This window comes from Tursiops truncatus, chromosome 9, assembly GCF_011762595.2.
Source record: "Tursiops truncatus isolate mTurTru1 chromosome 9, mTurTru1.mat.Y, whole genome shotgun sequence".
Lineage (NCBI taxonomy): Eukaryota > Metazoa > Chordata > Mammalia > Artiodactyla > Delphinidae > Tursiops > Tursiops truncatus.
This window is the reverse complement of record NC_047042.1, coordinates 76,044,994-76,071,687: the sequence shown is the minus strand read 5'-3', so window position 1 is coordinate 76,071,687 and position 26,694 is coordinate 76,044,994. Positions and strand designations below refer to the sequence as shown.

Sequence of the window (26,694 nt, the reverse complement as noted above, 5' to 3'; positions counted from 1 at the left end):
CTCTCCTTAAAATACTTTCTGTTGGCTTCAACGTTAGCAAATTTCCTTAGTGGCCTTCTACCTCATTGGTTGCTTCTTCTCCATCTTCTTTTCTGGCTCCCTTCCCTTATCTGATTTCTAAATTTTGGAGTAATTTAGGTCTCAGCCTCTTATCTTCTCCGTATAAATCCTCTCCCTATGTGATTTTATCCAGTCCCATAGCTTAGAACTATCTACATGCTGCGGATACACTAATTTACATCGACACACTGATGTCTATCTTGAAAATCAGACAGTGGGTTCTGCTCTGATTATTCCTACCGCTAGATGTTTAAGAACCAATTAAGACTTAAATTAGCCAAAAAGGAACTCTTATTTCCCTAGCTTCCTCCAGCCCCCTCAAATCTGTTCCTCTCATCGTCTACCACCTCTAATTAAACGGAACCACAAACCACCCAGTTGCTCATATATCAACACAGAAAGAGCCACTCATCTTTCGTCCCTGCATCTCATTTCTCAGCTAGTCTTGCTGCCTCTGACCAAACCAAACTATATTCCATCCGGGTTTCTTTCCTCAACCTCCGTTTTACAATAATCTAAGCCATCATCATCGCTTCCCAGAGCCATGGATATTGCTTCTTACTTGAACTTTGGTTTCTACATTTACCTCGTTAGAATTCATACCAATATAACAGCCAGAGTTATAGTTTTTAAAATGGAGATTGGGCTCTTGCTACTTTGCTTAAAACTTCTAATAAACCTGAAACTAAAATAAATCCAAACTCCTCACTCTTGTCTCCACCGGCTTACATCCTTTAGTCTCTGGCTATATTTCACGCCATCTTCCACCAGGCTCCCCATCCTCTGGCCACATTGGCCATCTGAATTTCTATCACATGTGCAGCCCCTAGATCATCATTATTCAGGTTGAGACTTCATTGTCTCCATTCCAGAAGGTATTTTCTGGCCATCTTCCCCTTAGTGGGATTCTTTTCCCCCAGTCTTTCTCTATAACACCTTCCCATTTGACTATCTTCACGGTACTTATTAACACATGAAACTTCCTAATTTGTTCATGTGTTTATTCTTTAGCTCCCCACACGCCCTGCTGACATGAGAATATAACCTTGATAAAGCTGGAGCTGTTCTATTTTGTATCTCACTAGCACAAAGCAGGTTCTTAATAAATATTAGTTAAATGAATATATTTTCTCTACCTTATTGATATAGAGTTCTTCTAAGAGTTCATTCCTGGAGAGGGGGTCAAGGAGGAGGTCTTTTTTTATTGAAATATAAGTGACATATAACATTATATTAGTTTCAGGTGGACAACATATCGATTTGATATATGTATTTTTAATTGACATATAAGTGACATATAACATTCTATTAGTTTCAAGAAAGAGATCTTCTGATCATAGTATTGCAGAAGTTGCCCAGCTGCACCTCTGGAGCTCCAGCTACTCCCTGCTTGCTTCAGGGCTCCAGGGTGCTCAGCGCACTGAGAGTTTAGTCCTTAGAAACAGGGCACAGATACTGGAATCCAGACTTAGGGAGTTTGACAGTACCTGGGGATACACTGTATCTTGAAGGGTGATCTAGGAAACGATCATTCTAATTAACATTGTTTTTTGTGGGAACACATTTATGTGTCAATATGGAGATGGAAGTTGCAGAAGAATTGGCCCAGGAAAGGCTGCTGAGAGTGACAGCAGGTTGTACTGACTAGCACTTCATTCTGTGACCCCGTTCCAGGCTCTAGTCCTCTGCTTTGAAGGCTCAGTGACTCATTCTTGTCAGTGTCTGATCAGCAGTTGAGCTAATTCACTGTAACTAAAATTCCCACACGGTTCTGGCATCAGAACGACAGTATTAATTTACAGTAAAAGAAAAAAAACAACCCAAGAACTGGAATGCTGCATCCACATGAAACAGGGTCTCTTTCCATAGTCCATCGGGGAAGCTAAATCATAATCTGAAGATTATGTGAGTGAGGAAACAGTCAAAACTAAAGGAAATTACAAGGTGAGCGTAAAAGGCCTGAGGTCCTTCTTACCATAAGGATAGGCCAGTGGAAGATCAACTTTTTATACAATGCTGCGCACATGAGCCAATTACCATGTTCACCACAGTTCATGAGTGCCCGGCGATAATTTATAAATATCTTCTTTCTTTTTGCACTGACTATGCATGAGCTCTGAAGAAATCTATAACACACATACTCCCCATATGTACATGCATACTTAAAAACAGCTTTTCAAAAAGGAGATTTGATTTTAACGTTTAACAGTTAGGATCTACAAAGTGTCTCTCAAAAAGGAAAGTAAATAAAACTCAACTATTTGTTATAGCCAGAGAAGATAAGCATTAAGTCCATGTATCGATAATTAAAGTAAACCTTTTAAAATAAATAGCTAAATGAATCCATCATATAGTTTTTCCTGCCTCTTTCTAAGAGATTTTTTAAAATGACTATTTATTAACTACTTTTTGTATTTTAGGCTCACTATGTCATCCAGTGGGCAAGGTCAGCATACTTGTGATTATTAGAAAAAATTAAGGGCTAAACCGAACCCAAAGTTCAGTAAGACTTTAAGAAGAGAGGTTGGTAAACTCAGATGGCAGGTGATGGTGGTGATAGGGAGGGGGGTAATCATGCCCTTAGAAAGGCCACGCCTGAAAGAAGGGAGAAAATAGATTCTGAGGGATTCAGTCAAAGGGATTCTGGGCCAACTGATAAAGCAAGTTTCCCTGAGAAAGCAATTTTTGATGAGGTGCCTGGAATTCAACTAGAAAAATAATCACTGTAAATCCTTTTTGAATATAAACAGAGATTATAATTTGAATAAAGCCGAAACTGAACTCATTACTCAGAGGGGGGAAAATGGGTAAAATGAAATATCTCGTTCGTGTTGTAACAAAAGGGGAGAAAGTAAGGATATAAACCAGCTTGCTGAAAGGCAGCAAATTCCTATCTAGAAGGATCCATAAGGGGAAAGAGATAACAGATACAAAAGGGGTGGTTTAATGTCATATAGCCATGCTAATCTGCATCAAATACAGTTATATCTGTTATTTACCTTTGTCATGTTTGTTTTGTAATCCAGATTTCCTTCACAATCAAGAAAGTGAACATTTGAGATGACTGACCAGTACCGCAATGATTACGGTGGGAAGAGGCAGTGAGAGTACAGTGCTCATTGGTGGGAATATCTCTCATCTTTCTACTCTTGGGTGGAAAGACAGATCTTTCACACATTACAGGAAATTAGGATGGTAGCCAAAGCTGAGGGAGATGGTGAAAGTACAAGGGAGAGGAACCAGCAGGATATTAAGGTAGTCCAGGCTGCCCTGTGATCACTCATGCAAGGACAGCCCAAGGCTTGGGTGATTGCAAAGGAGCACCTGCTGCCCCCTTCCATACACCCCTTGGTACTGAATCTACTACCCTCTCTGCTCTTCTCCTTGGCCCCCTGTCCTTATTAAGATTAAACTGCTGTTGATATTTGTAATATTTGAAGCACATTTCATTCATTTGACTCTGTTGGAGAATCATGGAAAATGCTCAGTGTGATTTGTATCTGTTCTTACATTGTCCATTTGGTCTCTCTTCTCACTTGGGAATGACCTTGAGAATCGAAATGGGTAATTTTTACCTGCAAACTTGTAACTGAGCACAGAATCTGCTAGGGATGGGAAATAGCTCTCTGGCAAACCAGGTGCTTTCCTTTGTTCAACAAAGGATCTTTTGACTAGTATTCAAACTCCAACTCGTAGTAAGAAGCAAAATAGCCTTACAGACCTCAGGAATCATATCTCTGAAATTCAGTGAAGGAAAGGCGTAGCATAGAAAACTTCATAATGCGAAGTGACACTTATCGTGGCCAAATGATCACTTTAAAGTTTACGTATTGCCTACAGTACTGCCATCTTTTAATGATTATTCTTATCCTAGGCAACTCGTTTGCCGGTTGGTATTTTATTTTTTATTTATCATATAAAAACACACCTCACTTTTCCCAACTCCTTATTCTTAAATTTATGCTAAGCCCAGCAGTATTATATATTCTACTCTTGTTTTCTTCAGAATTTAATATTATGCCTCAAGTCTTCAAAAATCCATTTTCCAAAAAGAGTTACACTAGAAAGTTACGTAGATGTGGTTTTGTTTCCACAGAGACATCTTTTTCTATATTTAAATGAAATTGATTCAAAGAGTATGAGGGGCGTCTAAAGTCAAATAAGATAAATCTTGAATTCTTAAAATTTAGAAGAAAACAGTAGAGAGCATAGCGTGATATAAAAGAAAAACTACCAATTAGTTTTACGTAATGAAAAATGAGTAGACTTGAGCTTTGTTAATGGAAGGGAAGCTTTCCCCATACTTCTACTTTCCTCTGCTTCTTCTAACTTTTCCTTCTTTCTCCCACATTCACCATATAGAGTCACTCCAGTTTCTTTCTGCTCCTTTTTCACCCTGAACATCTGCCAAACTTTATGTTTATTGCTCCCTTTCCTCCTTACATCAGTTAAAGGGTACAATATGGAGGTGTCATTCACATAAAAATGTTAATTCTAAACATGTACTTACTGCCCCAAAATACTTGGTTAAAATTACATATTTTGCCATATGTTAAAGATCATATTGAGTGGAGGACCAATTTCTCAAGAAGAGTTTCAATCGTTGATTCTAGAAGATTTTAATCTCTAATATTATCCAAAAGTTTCATGCTAAGTACTTGAATTCTGGCATGCATTCAATGCCCAAAAGTGGTAAATCTGGTTAATTCAGACAATCAGATAGAATGAATATATCATCTGTCTATCAATCTAACTATCCATCTTCCCAATTTATCAAGTAATACTGAAATAGGATAGAAAGTCTAAATAATTTTTAAGCATAATATGGTGTAAGCCAAATTTTACTAATATCTACTCAAATTTTCCATTTTTGGCATGTCTCCAGAAATCATATGGCTAAAAACATTTAGATCTCCAACGGAGAACAATTTCCTTGACTGTTTTAACACAGTGTGAACACAATACTTCTAGCTTCTTAGTCCTATTCACACAGTTCTATTTTTTCCTCTCTTTTTATTTGAAGAGTATAAACGTAGGCTCATTGGATAAAGGAGAAATGTTATATAAGGCAAACCTCCCCAGCTAAGGCATGACTTTCCATCTGTGAAACTATTTCCCATGGATACCAAGAAAGAAAACAAAACCCAGGAATTTTATGAATAATTATAAAGGTAGAAAAGATCTTCGTATAACAGGAAGGAAATGCTGATTTGAAAATAAACCTTGAGGCTTACTGTAATTCAATCTCTTGCTCTCCCTTTTTCTTTTTTACAATGAAAAAGTCTTAAATTGCTAGGTATAAGGGACAGAGTGAATGGATTCTGTGCAGTTGCACTGAAGTCCAGGACATCCTGTACGTTGTATCCAGCAGGTGCTAGTTCAATAAATACTATATTTCGGCTACTACATTAGTATTAAAAAAAAACCCAACAACTTTGTATGGAACATAAATCAGGATTTGGGGTTAGAAGTATTTGAAAACTAGGTATCTGCTACGATTATGATATGTTTACATGCTCCCTCAACCCCATACACAATTCATAAGTTGAAATCCTGATGCCCCCTGTGATGATGTTAGGAGGCGGTGGGGTCCGGGGGGTGGCCTTTGGGAGATGATTAGGTCATGAGGGTGGAGCGCTCGTGAACGGGCTTCATGCTTTTGTAAAAAGAGACCCAACAAAGCTCCCTAGCCCCTTCTGGCACGTGAAGGCACACAGAGAAGGGCCGTCTGTGAACCAGGCAATGGGCCTCACCCGCCACCACACAGCATCTGCTGGCGCCATAACCTTGGACTTCTCGGCCTCCAGGACTCTTGAGAAATACATTTTTGTTGCTTATAAACTACCTAATCTGTGAAATTTTGTTATAACAGTCCAAATGGACTAAGACATCTAATTAAATAATTAGATAAAAGTAAGTGATATGTATAATAACATCCTGGTAAAAGCACTTAGCTGATTGTGTGTTTGTGTGTGTTTGTGTGTGTGTATTTTAATTACTGATTTTGCGTTTGAATATTTCTCCTAGACCTGACTGCTAGTCAGAGAAGTCCGAGAAATAATTTCTTCTGACGTGGAAGCTGGATCACTTCTCAACTAATAATTCTACCCCTTAGGGTCTCAGTAGCTATGTTATTCATGAATTTTTCTGCCATCAACTTAGTATTCTAGAAGGATCACAGTTTGATGGATAATTTTTATAGTAGCTGCAATGTGTGTAAATAGCAAACAGCTTTTTTAAAAGTGTTGCTATATGACACCTGCTTATGGTACAGAACTTGTTTGCCAGAGGGGCCCTGGTATTACTTTGACACGGTAAAATCAATGTTTGCCTAAAAAGCTGCCTTGATTTTGTTTCCACCTCTTTTCCTGCAGGATCAGTCACTATACTATCCTAGCTGTGTGGAAAATTTGACCATTGTTTTTGATTATCTAACACATATAGTTAGAGTATTCTCTGTCTTCTCCTGTTTCTTTAAATCTAAACCAAATTTTGAGCTAATTTTTTTTTTTTTTTTTTGTGGTACGCGGGCCTCTCACTGTTGTGGCCTCTCCCGTTGCGGAGCACAGGCTCCGGACGCGCAGGCTCAGCGGCCATGGCTCACGGGCCCAGCCGCTCTGCGGCACGTGGGATCCTCCCGGACCGGGGCACGAACCCGTGTCCCCTGCATCGGCAGGCGGGCTCTCAACCACTGCGCCACCAGGGAAGCCCCTTGAACTAATTTTTTTAAGTGTATTTTTTGTTTTTACTTTTTCCACTGTTCACAACATTAATAATCTTAGCATCTACTAAATGAAAGGGGCAGCTAGAGTAAGCCCTTATTCCCATAATTAGAGGTTCCTAGCCAGGAGTCCATGGATTCTTAAGGAATTCATGAGTAAAATCCAGGTGGGTCAGGGAACTCTATGATAGTTTCTGTCTTCACAGGCATTTTCCTGAAGGTTGTCAGACCTTTTATAAAATTATTGAAAGTGTAATAGTCAAAATAATGTTTAAAATGTATAGTTTGAATATTTAAGGACATATCACTTTGTCAGTATAAACAGTTTGAACACACTGCACAAAGGAAATGCTGTGAAAATCCCAGCATTATTTTACAACTGCAGAAATACCAAATGCCCACTAGGGGGCATAAAAACCTAAATGAAAGTTTGGAAATCAGCATCTCTTGGTTTTCACAAGCTGAGGGAGAGAGAGAACTATTTCCAGAAAATTGCCTGTACTGATTCCTTATCTTTGCCTACACACATTCAATATTTAGGCTATATTTTGGGCATCTTATTCCTCTGGAAAGCTGAACAGGACAAAACCTCACCAATGTCATAGATTATCTATGTTTAGGGTGTTTCCAAAAAGAGGGAACAGAATTCTGACAGCATTTTCTATTTCCTGTAGAAAGATACGTACATTTCTGTAATGTGAAATATCACTGAAGCATTATTTTCAGTAAGGAGCCCTTTAACCGAGGCTTTTAGTGTAAAAAATTAGGGGGAATTAAAGGATTGGGTTTGTGTATAGAAAAGGGGAAAACTGAGGAAAGGACAGATTCTTTCGGCACATTTACTCCCATTTGTACACTAAGCTCTCAACACAAGATTTCAGGGGCTCACTAACTTCCTCCAGCTTGTGCCCTTTTCAAACACAAATTCTTTTCTGTCTTCTATTTTTTCTCTTGATTTTAGCCTATTAAATGATCAAATGAGACTTTAAAGGCTGCAAATAAACCATACGACCCTGACCCAATATCCTAATAAAACATTTTTTACCCAAATAAATATCATCAGTAAAAGCCTTTATAGTCTTCTTTAAAGAATGCTTTGTTATTTTCAAAGTAGTCTTGTCAGAGCCCCCATTCTCACATTTACTTTATTCTTCGTTTTTAAAAAAGTTATGAAAATATATGTACAATTGATTATTGTGAGGCATGCGTATTAAAAACAAAACGACCCTGGAGCTGGCTTTCCCAGCTGTGGGACCACCGGAAATACTTTCCCTTGCTCTTGGATCCTAGTCTTTGTTGCCTGAAGCTATCCTTTCACCCTCACATATCTTAGAGTCTGATCATGTCATTCTCTTGCATGAAAGCCTTCATTGTCTCTCCATCACCTGCAGGAAAAAGCGCCAGCTTCTTAGCATGATTCACACAGCTCTTCATGACTTGGCCCCCAGCTTCCACTGCTCACCCCCATACCCCTCACGCTCTAACTGGAGCAAATAACTTTCTATTACTGAAATGTACTACCTCCCTCCATTCCTCTATGTCTTTGTATACACTTTCGTTCTAGAATACTCTCCTTTGCATAAATCGTTTGGGTGAACTAATTTACTGTGACAAAGATCAGGCATCAGTTCTTTCTTTCTTTATTTTTTTAAAGGCATTGGTTCTTATTTGAAGAACTTCTTGACAATTTTCTCTCTGTCCAGTAAGAGTAAAGCCTCCTTCTTCAATGCCTCCCATGCTGCTTGCAACTAATAGAGCACAATTAGTTTTCTTACAGGTCTTTTTTTTTTTTTTTTTTGAGGTACGCGGGCCTCTCACTGTTGTGGCCTCTCTGGTTGCGGAGCACAGGCTCCGGACGCGCAGGCTCAGCGGCCATGGCTCACGGGCCCAGCCACTCCGCGGCATGTGGGATCTTCCCGGACCGGGGCACGAACCCGTGTCCCCTGCATCGGCAGGCGGACTCTCAACCACTGCGCCACCAGGGAAGCCCTTACAGGTCTTTTTTCTCCCACTAAACTAGGAGGTCCAGGAGGTCAAGGATCACGTCACCATTATAAACCCAAGTCTAGCACACACCTTGTCCAAGTGCTGAGCAAATAGTTGAAACTCAATAAATGTTTACTGCTTAAATAAATCCTGCAGGGAGAGGTTTGATGGTAAACAATAAATATGGGAGGGAGTGAAGGAGAGTACACATTTCCTGCTCTTTTTCTCTTGATCAGATTTCCTTTTCTTCTCCACACCCAGCACCATCTCATCTCCTCAATTTGTCTAAATTCCTCTTCGGATACTTAGATGATATGCCCAGAATAACCCAGTTCTACACTGTCAATTAACCTTACTTTTTATACCCAGAGAAATTATTTTTAACCTACATGATTTAAAATGAACAGAGAAGCCAAGAGACCTGACACTTTTCAGTTCCAACCGGCTTTCCATTGTCACATGCTTAACCAACATGTATCCGGCCGGAATTTCAAAATACAAATCCCTTCAAATTTGACAGGTTTCGCAATCCTCAAGTGCCCAGCAATTTGAACACATATGACTCATGCTTCTCTGAATCTCACATATCATCCTGGGAAATGGCTAAGTCCTTCCACATCTCTCTAGTCTTCTCGAGGATGCTGCTAATATTAGATAGTGAGCATCAGCAATTCTCTGAAAATGTCATTGTTTGGTACCCATTTTTTTAAACAAAGTCCTTTCTGGTTATGCCCTGGGAGTATATTGGAGGAGATATGCTTATCTTCCACCAGAAGAAAGTTAATCCGTCTAGCAAGTCAAGGTCCCTGCAAATACCTGGTCATCTTGGCTCTGGGCTGATGGTACCAATTTCCAAATTCTTGTGTGTTCAGGTTTTGCATCCCAAGGGGTTTCATCTTCAACGGTCAGAGCTGCTCTCACACTGGGAACTTTCTTCAGTTACCTGCTGCAGCTGTCCTTTGAAAGGTAACTCTGTGGGAGGAAGCTCCCCACTGTTCCTGGTTCTAAGTCACTGCTGCTGCACTGCGGGCTGTCACCCAGGGAGCCAAATCCCAGTGCCATTTTGACAGCTCTGCTCGTAAGTCTGTTTTCTTATAACCAGCCACTGATCTCCTCTGCTAACACCACCAAAATTATTCATTGTTTACAATGCATTCAGACTCTGAAGTGCCTTTACCACTGGAAGAAGGAGGAGTTGGTCCCCAGGATTTTGCCTGCAGCACCAGTCTTAGAGGAGAATTCAGTTGGGCTAAATAAAAGCATGAAGTAGAGATGTTTATCATGAAAGTTTTAATATTTTTTTCCACCTGAGTTTACACAGTCTAAAAACCTGTTAGCTGTTATAGGCCTCATGAGACCTTTAAGATGTCTTCAAGTATTTACCTATTTTATTTTGAACTGTACTTTAAAAAATACGGATTATCCAGTAATGACCTAACACATCTCGTTTCTAATTCCACCCAGGAAGGCTTGATAATTTTGCCTCCTATTACCTACTCTTTAAATTTTACAAAAAAGAACGCACGCAATTCTAATTGTACTGGAGACAAGACTTGCTTGTCTTGCAGGCAATTAGGTTCTGATTTGGCAGCAGCAGTGTATGAGGGAAAAGGTGGCGCAGCAAACACAAGTTGTGTCATTTCTGTAGATCTAGAGGCTGTGAAGTCCAAGGTCAAGATGCTGACACATTTAGTGTCTGGTGAGAACCCACCTCCTAGTTCACTGATGGCTGTCCTTTTGCATGTCCTCACATGGCAGCAGGAGGGAGGGAGCTATTTGGGGCCACTAATCCTACGCATGAGGGCTCCACCCTCATGACCTAATCACCTCCCAAAGGCCCCACCTCCAAATACCACCACAGTGAGTGTTAGGATTTAACATATGAATTTGCGGGGGGGCACATTCTGTCTATAGCATGATCTAGTGGCAGTTCCATGAATGGCCTGGCACCCCTCACTCAGCTGACCATCCTGGGCAGGTGCTGGGCTCCTCCTGTCTTGTAGTGAAGGTGAGAATCCAGTTTGGAGCTCACTAGCACCGAACAGTTTCTCACGAGGCATACAGCCAGGTCAGATGTCTGCCTTGTAACCTCCCTACCTATGCTTCATTCTGCCCAGTCACTGACCAGGAAAGTCACTTCTTTCCTGTTAAAAATTCCAAAATTCTTTAAGCAAAAATAATTTAATATGATTATGCCTCACGCAAATAGTCACAGCTGTTTAAATATAATAGGAAGTGAGATTGGAGAAGCTGTGATTTAACCTCCCAAAGACAGCCAGGCATTTCCACTAAAATTCTGGTCTTCAATTTAACCTAGAAAGTTTCTATATCCTTAAACAAACTTTGTTTTTGATGAGAATCCAAGGGCCTATATTTACATTAAAGATGCTTTTGGAGAACAATTCTATTCTGTTCAGTGTGAGATAAAGTTATTTTCTAAAACTGAATGAAGATACTATATTCATTTTGTGTTTAGATTCTTTCCCCTCTTCTTAGGAGATTAAAGCATTGATGGAATGATCATTTTTTCTATTACCTATGTAAGTTAAGGCATATCCTGATAAACATAAATGAAGAGGGTCTTAAATAAATACATGTCTCTACCTCTATAGTCCTAACTGGTCAGATTCCTATATGAAAATTCTCCTGTGATAGGATCTAGCTTCAAAAATTTACAATGAAACAAAAAGGTGCACCCGTTAAAACATAAACCAACTAAAAAGAAACTTCTATAAAACATTATTTTCCTGAAGTTTTATTTTAAGGAAAAAGAGGAAACAAATTATGTAAAAATAAGTTGAAACTAGAAATTAAAATTTAAAAAAATTCCAGAATATATCTCACATTCCAAGCACACTAATACTTTCTTACATCTTTTTGTATGTTCCTATGTACTTAATTTTTCTGGAAATGAGGTTAGATTATAGGCACAATACCTTACTTTTAAAATAGTATTGTTTGTATTCAAGGTCTAAGCAGGAAAACAGAAAGGACCTCAAGTATTTACAACAGAATGGACTTAATGAAGGGAATTCTTTTTGGGGGTGGCGGGGGCGGGGTGGAGGTGGATTTGCTGAGACAGGACTGGAGTCTAACCCAGGGGGTCACAGCAGCCCGAAGGCATTCCACCATGAGGTTGCAGGGGCAAAGGAGGAGGAAGCTTGCTGAGCTCAAGGGCAGAGACCCTGATGGAAGCTGGGTCCTTACCAGGCCTTTGGGAAGGAAGAAGAGCCACTGAAAAGGGCTAACTGCTGCCTTAGAAGATGCAGAGAAGGAAACCTGGTTCCTCCTCCATCCCCTTCCAATCTCCCTTTGGCCTGCTTGGCAAAAAATCAGCTCACAAGCCAGCCTGGGAAATGCAGACCACTAGGGTGTAGCTAGTAAAAGGCATGATCCAACTGGAACCCAGGGCTTTTTCCCCCCAAAGCAGGTCTCTGCCCACTTCACCACAGCTCACTGCTAAGGTCCGTTCTGATTCCAAGATGTTATGACCCAGACGCAGAGCTGTTATTTGGTTGATTGACTCCAGAGCTCCCCTAAAAAGCAGCAAATTACATTTTACCAGAATTAGAATCCTGGTAGTGAGACTGATAGGAACTCTCTGGGTAGCAGTGCCATGTGTCATGCCATCTTATTTTTGGAAACATCACAAGCACATCAGGCTTCCTACCCTAAGGACTAAGGGACAGCTGGACCTTCTTCTAGGGCAGGCTTGAGGTATTTCAGTTTCTATCAAATATGTGTGTTTCAATCCATCGTAAATTGAGAATAAGCTGAAGAACCAAAATATCTGTTTTGACGGAGTGAGAAAAAAAATGCCAAACATAAAGCAATCTTATAAAGATGTCCAATTAGATCAGATGATTGGAAAATGTTCTACTTGTATGAAATTGGGCACAATGTGTAATAAAAGCTGGTCCCTTGTGGCTTCCAAGTCTTGTGGTAAGTGCTGACAAGAGGCTCTTAATTAGAATAAATCATTTCAGAGTTTGTATCCTTCAACAGATCATTGAGAATGCCATTAGTAATAAATTAAAGCATATTTGAAGGGCAGGTGAATAGATGTGAAACCAAATTACTTTCCAAAATGAATAGAGTTCCACAATTAGTTTAGTTGCTTGTCAGCCTCTTTGTTGCAGAAGTATCTGCTTTGGTTGTTGTTATTTTTGTTGTTGTTTTTTATTCTAGTAATGAAAGTCTATAGCTAAACATGTCAGAGCCTAGCTGTTAGTTTAAATTTAAGTACAGAAAATATATTCTTATGTTTAAAGGAAAATATAAGATTGTGGATGAGGGTTTTGGCAATAAAATAATAAACGATGTCTGCTTTAAATTAAAAAGTACATAGTGGTCCCCTTATAGATGTCAATAACATGGAAAGCTGGAATACTCTTAAAATTTGACAACTTGATGTTTCTACCACTAATGAGAGTTTATTTACGGCTGTAGAGTAAAGCCTTTACAACACAGGGCCTTAACCTCTAAAAGCAGTCACTATGTGATCAATGGTGCTTGATTTTTCACTATGAGAAAATGAGGCTGAAACCTGAAACGGCAGAAGTAACATTTCTTGAAATATTCCTTGAAACATTTGCTTGTGGTTTTATACATACAAATAAAATTGTCTGCTTGGATAAAAGCACTTGAAGTGCTTTTTACTTAAAGTAGTGAACTTCCACATATAAAAAAGAAAAAATAAGTTAAAGTAAATGAAAAAAGCTAAAAGCAAATATTCCTCTTAAATACATTTTCTTCCTTTCTTTTCTCTCTCCCTTTCTTACTCAAAAATTTATCTAGTTCCTATAGTGAGTGAGGTACTTCGATACTGATAATAAATTCAACACTTGGTTTTTTTTTTCTTCCCCAAAGATCTCATGGTTAAGGAAGGAAGTTAGAGCAATAAACAAACAATTGAACTCTCATTATCTCAGGTTTCTAAATACTTATGTATATTTTCTCTTACCTTCAAGATGCCTAAGGTGATTGTTTGCATTGAGCTCTATCTGATCTAACTTCTGCTGGAAACATCGTTAATTATCTTGTTTAGACCTCTACTATTCACACTAAGGAGGAATGCCCCAATGGTTTACTCTCTTCAACCCTAAGTGAATCTCCTTTCCTCATTCTCAATTATTTCTGAACTATTTTTAAATGAGAGGTAAATAATGTCATTAGGTTGCCTATGTTGTTCCTAACGTGCTCATTCAGAGCACTCTTTCTGTAAAGGGCAAGATGGTGATATTTTAGGCTTTGCAGGACATATGGCTTCTGTCACAACTACTCAACTTTGTTGTTGTAGTGCAAAAACAGGCCTAGATAATCCGTAAATGAATGAGGGTAACTATAATCCAATAAAAATTTGTGCCCATAAATAAATAAAAACTTTATGGGCCCTGCAATTTGAATTTCATATGATTCTATGTGTCAAGAAATATTCTTCTTCTTTTGATTTTCTTCCCCTAACCATTTAAATATGTAAATGCTCTCCTAAAATCCGAAGTGGTACAAAAACAGGAGATGGGTTGTACTGGACGTGTGGGTCGTATTTTATCAACCTCTGACTTAGAGGGGCCATTCTTTGTGTAATCAACTCACTGCGGAAAGGTTAAGTGTTGTTTTCCTGTAGAAGAGTTTGAAACCATTCAACTAAATGTTTCCTCAATACTGTTAGACATATTTCTTCAAACATTTTATAATTCTTTTTTTTTTTTTTTTTTACGCGGGCCTCTCACTGTTGTGGCCTCTCGCGTTGCAGAGCACAGGCTCCGGACGCGCAGGCTCAGCGGCCATGGCTCACGGGCCCAGCCGCTCCGCGGCATGTGGGATCTTCCCGGACCGGGGCACAAACCTGTGTCCCCTGCATCGGCAGGCGGACTCCCAACCACTGCACCACCAGGGAAGCCCCCATTTTGTAATTTTTGACTCTAAAAATGTAGCTTGTGGAGGGAAGAGAGTAGCGGAACCTCTGTATCCCAGCTCATCTGCTCCTTTCCCATCACAACCCCCTCCATCACTACTGGTGTCAGTGAGTGTAAAGCAGATGAAAGGGGAAACAGGTTGATTGTTGGCTTGCTGTCTACTCTTTCTTTTCTTTCTTGGCCGCACCGCATGGCTTGTGGGATCCTAGTTCCCCGACTAGGGATTGAACCTGGGTCCATGGCAATGAAAGCCCAAGTCTTAACCACTGGACTGCCAGGGAATTCCTGCTGTCTACTCTTTACATAATATTGCTACAGAGGGTGGGAGGAGGATGTACTATATTCCAAAACCTCTGCTAAGTGTGGGAAGGCAGAGCTAAAAGCAGCAGTCCTTGTCCTTAGTGACTTCTAGTAGGGAGAGAGCCTGCACAGGAAATAACAAGTGACTACCACCATAATAGAAATAACTGGGGAATTCCTCGGGAGTTGAGTGTACTTGGGAAATACTTCCACAAGTATTTGGAAAGGAGGCAGATTGGAACTGAGTCTAGAAGAATAAAAAGGAGTGAGCCAAAGAATCAAAAGAAAGGATACGTTGTTAAGAGGCTCCCAGGCAACTCCTAGCAGCAGGGATGGTCTTCTGAGGAGGTGGAATAAGTCCCTCCTCTGATGATGCTGAGATACCTTCCTGACAACTTCCTGTCTCTCATGCTCTTTGAATTACTTAAATTCCAAGACGAGCAACCTATTCTGCCTAAGAATTCTTCTCTTTGCTAAAGTACAACTATTCTCGAGATTGCTAACACATTAAACCTTTGAACTCATTTGTATCTCTTTGGGATTAAATTTATATATCAAATTGTTTCTTGAAGGCAGATTTTAATGGGGAAAGAAAGGTTCAAAGAAGGAAATACGGCCCAGCAATGAAGCCTGCAGCATTGAAGTCCAAACTTGGACTGTTTGAAAGTTTTACCCAGGGCTGGTTGTGTCTAGAAAAAGCTTTTTTCATGAACTGACTTTTAAAGGCGCATTTGTTTGTCTAGCAGGAGTGAAGGGAACCAGCCATCATGCCTTAGAGACCCTGTATTGATCTTTGCAGACAAACCACTGAATAGGACTTGACTGCTACACAATGGAGGATTAATCCTCCCTTCTGCGTAAGCCTACAGTGGGCGTGTCAACATGCATTTATGAAACCTTGCTCTGTGCAAAGAAGAGAGCGGAGAACCCAATAAGCCAATTAATGTAGGGAAGTCAAAAAGGGAATGTGGCCAACATGTTTCATTTTTCTTCAGTGAAACTCGATTCAATGAAATCAGAAAAAAACAAGTTTTAATATAACTTCCTAACTCTATTCATGGTTTTTAATTTACATGGTTTATACACAGTTTGATGCTAATTATTTTATCATTTAGAAGGAATAAGATGTGAAAAAAATATTTTTATCACCTTACTGAGGCTTTCTTGTTGAAACATCCCAAAGATTACAGAAGATTTGAAATAAGAATGAATCTAGGTAATTATAAGCTCCTGCTAGCCTAGAAATAAAATTTTGAGTGGAATTCTGCTTAGGCTTACTAAGTGAGTAGGCAAGGAGGAAATTTATCTGAGTGAAGTCAAACAAATTTCACATCTAAAGTAAAATGAAGTAGTTGTTTTTTTAAACCAAATTGATTAGGTAAGATATAAGTTTAACTCCCTAATCATTAGTTAATCACAAAAGTCAAACAAGTACACAGGTGGTTTTCAGTAAAGATAGCAAGTAGAGAACACATGGAAAGCTACATGTTAGCTTTAATGTCAAGTCAGAGAAAATTTTGGTGCCTGTGAAGAGTCATCACTACATACCTACTGAAACATGGTACCATTAATGAAAGAGGATGTGGGGTCATGGGAGTATGTGTTAATTTTAAGCTCTATGATCTTTCTCATGATATACGCAATGTGCTGTTTTAACCTCCTCCCAACTTTTCTACTCAGAAACAAATGTAATCTTGCGGTAATTGCAATTCCAGCATCCTGACATAGCAAGTAAGGGACTTTGAGGATGATTTTGATGAGTTTGTTTTAGCTGTTTTCATGCCTTTGTGTACAGAACATCCACTCTTCATATGGTGATGTCTTCTTCTGAGAGCAGGAGCGTCTCACTCTCATGGGGTAATGGATCCAGATAAGAAGAGTAGCCAGCAGTTAACTGGACACAAAGAGGTAAGTGTAGTAATATTTTCTATTCTTTCATTAACTGGATATGTAAAGTACAAGTAATTTCAGAGGGGCAGAACCAACCTTGAAGATTTTCTTACTTTACCTGCTTACACAAGTACCAATTTTTTTTTTCCCCAAAACTAACCTTAACAACCCTAGAAAGCCCCGCATAAAACAAAACAGAACAAAAACACAAAAACCAGGGCTTCCCTGGTGGTGCAGTGGTTGGGAGCCTGCCTGCCCATGCAGGGGACGCGGGTTCGTGCCCCGGTCCAGGAAGATCCCACATGCTGCGGAGCGGCTGGGCCCGTGAGCCATGGCCGCTGAGCCTGCGCATCCGGAGCCGGTGCTCCGCAATGGGAGAGGCCACAACAGTGAGAGGCCCGCGTACCACAAAAAAAAAAAAAAAAACCACACACACACACACAAAAAGCAAAAGAGAACTAACTTTGGGACAACAGAGATCACCTAACTTGGAACACCCTGCCAAATCCCTGCCATGTGTAAGCAGAGAGACATGACTCACCAACGGGACCCACCTCCACCAACCAAGATCCTCTTGAAGCAGTCAAGCTAGCTCAGTTATGAGAGTGCTCTGTCTCTAATGCTCCAGAAGGTGGATGCCAAGGAAAGCCTCAGAAACGAGCCAGAGGTCTATGTTGTATAGTTGGTCTGCACCGTCTTCGGGCTCCAAGTTCTCCATTCACCATCATTGGTTCTACTATCTCAGTAAGTCTTGAATTATCTCAAGAGCTATTTGATGTTTCCAAAAAGCTTTTCTGTGATTTAATTTCTATTTCGTTCACTTGAAACTTTTATATATGGCATTCTGCTCTCTAAAAAGGGGTGCACGTTATAAACTCAGAACAAGAGGAGAAAGATGTCTCAATTCCCAAAGGTTAGGAATGGCTATCGTGATGAGATTTTCCATTTTTATCTTCTATTTCATGATAGAACACACTCCTCCTCCCCAGGGGAAGGTAAGTACCATAAGTATTAAATGTGAGCAAACTGGATAATACAGAAAGAATAGGTGAAATGCGTCTGAATATTGCTAAGTTCTTCGGATTCCAAATTAATATACAATTCTGGAAGAAAAGAGTTCAAAGATGAGGAATAACAACCGGTAAGCTACATCAATGTGATTAGCTGTTTCCATGGATAGCTATTTGCAGGCAAAATGTTGGCGCATCCTGGGTTGTAATACAAACACATCTATGAATTATAACTGAACACCTTTTATATGTTAATTGCATTGTGTTTATAACAACACGTTTTTACTTACCTAATCAGATAAAAACAGTAATTTATTTCTTTGTCAGAACTCCTTTATCATCTAAAGGAAGCTTTATCTGATTAACTTTAGCTGGTAGATTAAAATTCTCCATGCTTGAACATACATTCTCAATGGACGCATGTAGGAAGGAAATGACTTTTTAGGAAGAAAACAAAAGTGAGCTTGTTTAGGAAAACTGAATGATTATAGGACTCAGAATTATATATTGAACATTTGCTTTTCTTGTATTCATTATCTATTAGCATTAGAGATTAAATAATAATCAATGTGCTCAAGAAAGCACTGTAATGGATCTACTACTCTCCAGATATGAGCAAAAAGCTTTTTCATTTTATAGCTTTCCTGAAATAAGCCATTGCACAGAGGGAAATGCTTGCTATCGAGCCAGTATTGTTACTGGGCTTTTTCATATTTGCTATGTCTGAATTTGCTTCTGGTATTCCAGTAAAACTAAACCAAACCAAAACAAGAATAGTGTATCATCACAATCCAGACTTTCTAAAGTCCCTACCCTCACATTTTAGCTGTGCAGTTCACATAACTCATAACGTTACAACAAAACCTCCCAATGACAGCAGAGGTCAACGAGCCCCACTTGGCACTTTAGTTTGTTTCAGGAAAAATTAGATGCATTTAAATTTCAGATTAGCAGGAGATGACAGGATCATTTGAATGAGGGTTTATTGCGGAGACACTTGTCAGAAATCATGTCCATCTCTGATGGCACATTGCCAAGATTTGTAACCTACATGGATTTTACTAAAAAAAAAAAGTGTCTACTGTTACTCGTTATCAAACACTAGCATATTATACCTCTTATTACTCTTTCCCAGTTGATGGCATTTTATTTGAAGCAACAAGATTGGAGACATCTCATTTTAATCTTGACAAGACAGGGAGTCAGAACTGCTGTGATCAAGTTCAGCCCTGTCTCCTAGCAGACTTGTGGACGTAGAGTGAATAATCTAACCTCTTTGAGACTGATTATCTGCGATATGTGGGGATGAGCATATTCACTCTTTCTGCTTGCTTCCCAATTTGTGATGGGAGGTTATTACTCTAAACCATCTCATCCAGGGGGACTCTGCTGTTAGAGATGAGTTGGTGCGTTTCATAAATCATATTTATACAAAGTTCATGACCCCATCATTGGGTAGGTATTATTATTTACCCTTATTTTACAGATAAAGGAAAGAAGGCTTAAAGGGGCTAAGTAACTGCAGGGACAATCACAGGAGAAGCAAGAAGGGCTAGATGGGCCTGAACTCACATGCTTCAAGGGGCTTTTGCATGTGGTCTTTTCCCCTTTTTTACAAATGATGCTTTGCCTGCAGATGACATGCATGCTTATCAATGGCAGAGCTGAAATCTGACCCCAGGCATTTTGGAACTTGCAGGTGGAATCAATGTCTTTCAAGAAGCAAATGGAGGTAGATCCTGAATCCGTTCAGGAAATTTAGGTTCAGCCATCACTTCAGGGACCTGTAGCTGGTTTTTGAACTTCCAATTTTAGAGGACTATTTCTTTTAGTTTCCCTCTATTTTAAAATCAAATAAAATTTATTTTCTCAGGTGGAAATGTATTGCACTTTTCATTATGGACTTCTGTTTGCTCTCCTATCTAATATTCTTTCGTTCATTTCTATTCTTCCTAGATTATAAAGCTAAGTTAAAAAATAGATTTCAGAAATCCAAAATTCAAAGGAAAACCACAAAACTGAAGTTTTCAAAAGCTAAAGAGGCTCCACGGATGCAAGTACAAATTAGACCCACCGTACTAAAGAGAGAGCGCTTTCTATCTCAGTCCTTTCAAGATCCATGTTGACAAAAAGTAGAGCAAGAAGCCCCAGTTCTGCCTGATCTCCTCAACTGTTAACCATTTAAATTGGGAGGAAGCACCTGAGACATCAGCTATCAACTCTAGAGCATAAATACTCAGTCTTCTTAATTTTCCTTAAGCTTATTTAGAGTCTTTATTACACAATCAGCTCTTTTACTGTCCACTTTAGCTTGTGTATTTTTATTTTTTCATTTCTTGTGTTGCCTGATTATAGCCTGAAACTCAATAGAATTAATTGTGCTCCTAACTTTAAAAACAGACGTTGGTGAACCTGCATATTAAAATGAACCAAAATAAAAAATGAACTCACACTGAAAAGTCTGTTATGAATTGCTTTTGCCCAGAAACCAAAGCCTCAAGGAATAGAACCAGAATATTCTCTGAACTAAAGCTGAACAGAACTTGTATAAAACACAAAAACCATTTAAAATCTTTCACTTATTCCTAAAGAAATAGAAAGAAGTCGTGTCAAATCCTCAGTGACAAGAAAGGCTATTTAATTTAGGGAACCCTATTGGGTCCCTTTTGCTGGCATGACCCTCTCCCACGGCCTATCTGGTTCTAGCTGCTTTCATAAGAAAAACATAATTTCCTTCATTATAGGCCTTTGGTATTTCTTAAATTAAGTTTGGAAAAGAACATCTTCATAGCTAACAGACACTGAACTGTTTTAGGCTTCCTGGTAAAGTAAATGAAAGTCATTCAAATACAGTGTTAAATTCATTGCTTTACATATACTGACCTTCGGCTTTATTGAATAAAGAATAAATGTTATACAGCATGTGGAATATAAACTTACAGATCTAAATTACATAGGCACTATACTGATGAAATCAGTATTTTTGAATCCTTAATCAAATGCTAAAATCAATATATATATATATATATATATATATTTTCGCAGTATGCGGGCCTTTCACTGCTGTGGCCCGTTGCGGAGCACAGGCTCCGGACGTGCAGGCTCAGCGGCCATGGCCCACGGGCCCAGCCGCTCCGCGGCATGTGGGATCTCCCGGACCGGGGCACGAACCCGTGTCCCCCGCATCGGCAGGCGGACTCCCAATCACTGCGCCACCAGGGAAGCCCTAAAATCAGTATTTTTGATGAGAGGATGTGACATCTCTCAGACAACTGATGATTTCTTTATAATTTTTATGTAAGCATTTGTATGTTATATACAATATATAAAAAAGTACATAAATGTAATATATAATCTACATTTTATATTTTTGTATCATATATATGAACCAGGAAATATTTAGTACAAAATTTTCTAATTGTAGTGTAGTTTAAGGACCTATACTGTGTATTTATATCTTCAGATAAATAGTGGCAGAAAAGCAGAAAATATGTAAGCAACAGTGTCGACAGCCTAAAAACGTACAGAAGAACATAGCTAACTGACTAACGTGAATTAAAAAATCAGGCCAAGGGGTGAAAAGTGTACAATAGCTCTAGTTTGGTAAGAGCATACAGATATTATCATTATTGTATCTCTTGCTTTAGTGAGCGTAGTGAGAATGGATCAGGTAGGAATGCATGTTCTGCCAGCCCTGAGTGAAAATCCTGCTGCTGCCATGTAGCCTGTGTGTGAATTACTTAACCTTGACGAGACTAAGTTTTCTTATCTGTCAAACAGAGCTGAAAACCTCAGTTAGTTAATTTTCTTGATACAGTCTAAGTACCAATCTTAGAATGGCTCCTTACGCCAAGACAGTCTCAAGTTATGATGATAAATAAGAAAACTTGTGTTTGGTATGGTTACCAGACCATTTGCCCTAAGAACTGGGGTTCATGTCAGGAGAAACTGGGGGAAAATGCAAAATCAACCCAGGCTCAAAGAACTGAGATGATAGTTGACCTCCTTTATGACTATCTCTCTTTTCAAAGGGGCTGAAGTGTACAACGTCCTCCTGGCTAAAATATTTGCAATTGCATTATTGTACAATTAAACTTTTATTCAATTTTAATAATGAGACAGAGGAGAAAATATTGCTTCACTAAATTACCTGCTCCCCGCTCAGATTTGAATATTGAATAGCTCAGTCAATGGCAAAGCAATTATAAATGTCTGCAAATAAAAATAATTCGTTATTCCTGGTGTGCAAACATATGTATGTGCCTTCCTTATCAGTTACAATAGAAGTTTGAAAAGAGACTTGGGAACAATTTGTCGTTCTTTCTTGTCCTCACAGTGTATTGAAATTAGGGATCTTTACCTTATTATAATTTGATTCATTACTGTGAATTTGAAGTGTGATTAAACCATCAGGTACAAAGCAGCAACACACAGTAGATACAGACAGCGCACAGGGCTGGCTTCATGGGTGTGTGACGTTGCATTTACACACGGCCACGTGCTCACAAAGGCCCCCTGCTGGGTTAAATGTTCTGCTGCTGCCATCTTGAAACTCTTAATAATTCTATCTTTGATGTTGTGTTTTGTAAGTGCAATCCTGTGGGACGACAGAGCACACACAAGAGCGGGGGAGATGCACACAGCATGGGCATCTGCTGTTCCTTGCTGCTCTATTTGCATATAACACGTCCCTTGAGCACAGAATCCTAGTGGATCCACACTATGTGGGAGTTCAGCAAGACTCAAAGCAAGTACACGATGAGTGTTACATCCCCGCCTGAGGAAGTGGGGAGTGCTCACAGCCCTGAAAAGTCACGCTTTCCTCTTGAAGCAGAATGTGGTTTGAACACAGAAAGAAGAAATGGCATTCTAAGAACTGTGAACAAGAACTCCTACCACATCCCTTTTTCCTCCTGTTTTTTTGCCGACCACTTAGGCTGAAAAGGATGACCTAGAAGGAAAGGGGAAAGATAGGGCAACCTGTAGGAATCCAAAACTTTTCCTTTCAGCCTTTCCTCACTCATCAGCAAGCCAAAGGTTGACAATGTTGGTGTAATGGGAGCTAATCATTGAAGGTACATAAAAACAACTGAGTTAGTTTTGTGCAGCGTTTCCATTATTCTTATAAAACCAAAATACACATGTGTATTTGCATTATGAAATGCGGACTGTGTAATTTTGGTGTTTCTGTATAGAAGGGGAATATTCACATTTGCATTTAACTCTGATATTGCCCAATGTAAAGATGAACTATAAAATTTACGGTAATAATTTAAAGTTGTAAGTTTTCTTTATTTAGAACCCCGTTAAGTAGCAAATAAAAATTATGACAAGTGAAGGGAAACTGTGGAAGAAGGGATAAAACTTTCCGTTTTAACACTTTTAAGGGACTTTATTTCATGCTTTTTGAACAGGGGCTCGCATTTTTATTCTGCTCTCGGTTCTGTGAATTACGTAGCCTAGCTGGCATGAACAGGGTAACACAGTGGTTAAGTCCAAAGGCTTTGAAGCCACCCAGAGCTAGATTTAAATCATGTTCTGCCACTTAGCCATGGCCTCATTTTTCTAAGCTTCAGTTTTCTCATCACTTAATTATTTAATCAACCTATATTTATTGAGCTTACTGGGTATACTGTGAGGTACACAAGTGAGTTTCTTTACCTTCATAGAGCTTACATGGTAAAGAGGAAGACAGAAATTCAACTGATAAATAAAAAATAAGTGCATAATTACACATTAAGATAAGGGCTATGAAGAAAGACAAGGATATTATGAAAAAGAAAATTGGGGAGGGTGTTGAGACCTAATTTATTTTGGGTAGTGAAATACTTAAGTTGAGACATAGAAGGTGAGTAGGAGATAACTGGGAAAAGAGTTGGGCAAGGGAAGACATGAAAATACCTAACTCATAAGGCATCTATGAAGACTGATACACATGAAAAATATTAGGACAGTCCTGGCAATAGTACACAGTGAACACAAGATAACTTTATTATTATTAGAAGGCTTATACTAGTCGGTCTAGAAGGTGATTTTTAGCCTTATCCTCACTATCCATTCATATTAGGCAATGTGTGTATAAATATTTTTCTAGAAAATTCCTTCTCAGCATAGTCACTCATTTAATGATATTTAGCTGAACTTTAAGTATGGAATAGGATTCCATTCTGTTAATTCTCTCTCCTTGGCAAAGCTCTTTCTTATACACACATATCAATTTCTAATGAATTTACTCGGGAGGCCCATAGTTCATGGTCTGAATCTATATGTTGTCTGACTCAGTTTTGTTTCACTGCGTTGTGATAGCATGCTTCCCTTTGGGCATAAGAGCATTTCAATGAAAGAAAGCCAGTGAAGGCCGTTCCTTCCTGTCTTTAGTTTTCTTTTACTTGTCATTGATTTTAGCAACTGTCATGATAATGATAAAAAAAAAGTGTCTTTCTTCTCTTTGAGTTGTCACTTTTGTCTCTCCCTTTCTGCCAGTCACAGAATTAGCGTCTCCCTTATGCCTCTTTTATCGGAAAACAGGCTCTGTGTCATCTTCCCTGATGGAATCCCAGGTCTGAGGTCAAGTTAGCTAGTTTCTTGCCAAAGCAGAAACATCTGGGAAAGGCTGGCAAATGTAGAACTATCCCTGAGCAAAATACTGTGATAGGTGAGGGTGGTATTTGCTGTCACTTTGCCCCCTCATCACTAGCTCTCTTACAGTCTTCTTTCCTCTATCACCCAGAGCCTTCAAGCTGATGGAGCAGTATCCTACTGCAGCCCGCCTTGTCCCTCAGAAGCATCCTGAGTGCTTGACAACCCCTTGTTCACCCCAACCAGAGACAGATAACAAAGCATGAACTCCAGGGCTCTGAGAAGTGTCCTACCAATGTGTTCACAGTGTCAAGTCTATATTTGTTTGATTTTCCAGAGTAAGTTATTGTACCCACTATAGACTGGTACTGCTGTCTCTTTCTACTTGTACTTTACCATCTTCATATTTCCCCTTTGGTCAGAAAGTGTTGGAGCACTTTGGGATCTGGCTAAAGGATTAAGTTGAGCATACACGTAGTTTGAGTTCCATGGGCTACATTTATATGATTCATAGCCAGTTCCATGAATAGTTACTATTGTCATAGCTGTCCTGGTGTAGGAATTATTTCCAGAAATATACCTACCACCTCTGTGCCAGTCTCCCTGTACCTGACCCAACGGCACAGGGCTAGAATCTGTATCAATATAGAGATGTGTTCTACATCATCTGGCAATGGAAATAGGTGGGTTTCTTCTAGATTATCCAGAAGCTAGTCTGAGGAAAATTCTTCCAATCATTAGATGTGTCAAGTGGTAAGCAAAAGATTAAGTTCTCATTAATGTCAAGTTAAAAGACAAGTTTTCTCCTGTCAGGGATAGAATTGATAACTGAAGGTACATTGCATCATACACTTTTAATGGGAATTTTAATGTAGAATTGTACTTAGTTACATTTCTAGAAAGACAGAATTCTTGCCTTTTTAGGAAACAAACCTTTAATAGTACTACAAACTATAAATATGTCTGTTTTATGCATCCCAACTATCAGTTAAATAAAAACCAAATTTTGATCAACTCTGCTACAGCCCAGACTGAATTCTGCTTATATTCTCTATGTAGAAAATACTACAAATACTATTCTTATGCAAAGAGGTGAGCAACAAGTATGCGACCTAAAAATGTAAGGCAAAAGTAGTATAAATGTGTGGTAAACAATTAATTCGTAGGAATATTTTCTGGATTTTGTGACATTTATGTTACTATTCAACTTTCTTAAAATGTATAATTTGCTATATTTTCATAATTCTAAATAAATATTTTTCTATGAAATTTTGCATTCATTTTGCATGTTTGTCTTAAAGAGTCCTCAAAACTATATAAGCTTCAGGTCCCCTAAAAGCTGTTATCATCCTCACTTCAACCCTATACATCTTAATCATCAGAAAATTAATGTTACGGTGACAAGCATTTTCTGTTACCCTTAGTACAATTTTATGGTGGGGTACCAGCCTCTGTTATATACCCGTTCCAAAGGGTCTTCTAATCTAACTTTATAAAATGAACAGTGAACTGCACAATCCCACCCTCTGGATTTACACTCTGGCCCACAGCTGGAAGTGAAATAGAAGTTAGTCAATAAGGAACCCTTTATGGGGATAAGAGAGACAGAAGGGGATTCCAGGGAGCTGTGTAGACTAGGGTTGGAATGGGTAAAGAGAGAAGAGAGAAACTGAGCAATACATCATGTGAGCAGAGAGAAAGGGGAGAGAGCAAGACCTTTATTCCTTTTCAAGTCCTCATTCCAACATGCTCTGTCTTGAGATCCATGGATCTCGCTGTAACATTATAACATCCCTGCTTCACATCTCTCATTTATTGGGATTTGAATGACTCTCTGTTCCTGGCAGGGAAAAAAGTCCTGAAAAATCATCCTTCTCAATGAATTTGCATTTTACTGGAGGACTCTGAAAAATAATAGTTATGATTAATTGAATGCCACCAAATTACTGAATACTGACACCATCTCTAATCTTCACAATGTTCCCAGCAGGTAGCTATCATCGACATTTTAAAAGGGAGAAAATGACCTCGAGCAGATGAGTAACTTGCTAAATAAAGATCATGTAACTGGAAAGCAAAGCTGGGCTGGAACTCACCTTTGTCTGACTCTAAACTGCATTCTATCTGTTATACCACACTACCTATCCGTGTCTAAAGCCAAAGGAAGTAATTTCTGCTGATGGAATTTTATGTGACTTTGAACACATGACTGTTCGATGTTAGAAGCCAT

The 26,694-nt window shown here is 39.1% G+C and overlaps 1 protein-coding gene across 1 annotated transcript in view; it reads right to left on the bottom strand.

Annotated features, from left to right (window-relative positions):
- KCND2 (potassium voltage-gated channel subfamily D member 2) overlaps window positions 1-26,694 on the bottom strand; it is a 472,369-nt gene that overhangs the window by 15,546 nt on the left and 430,129 nt on the right. The window lies entirely within an intron of this gene.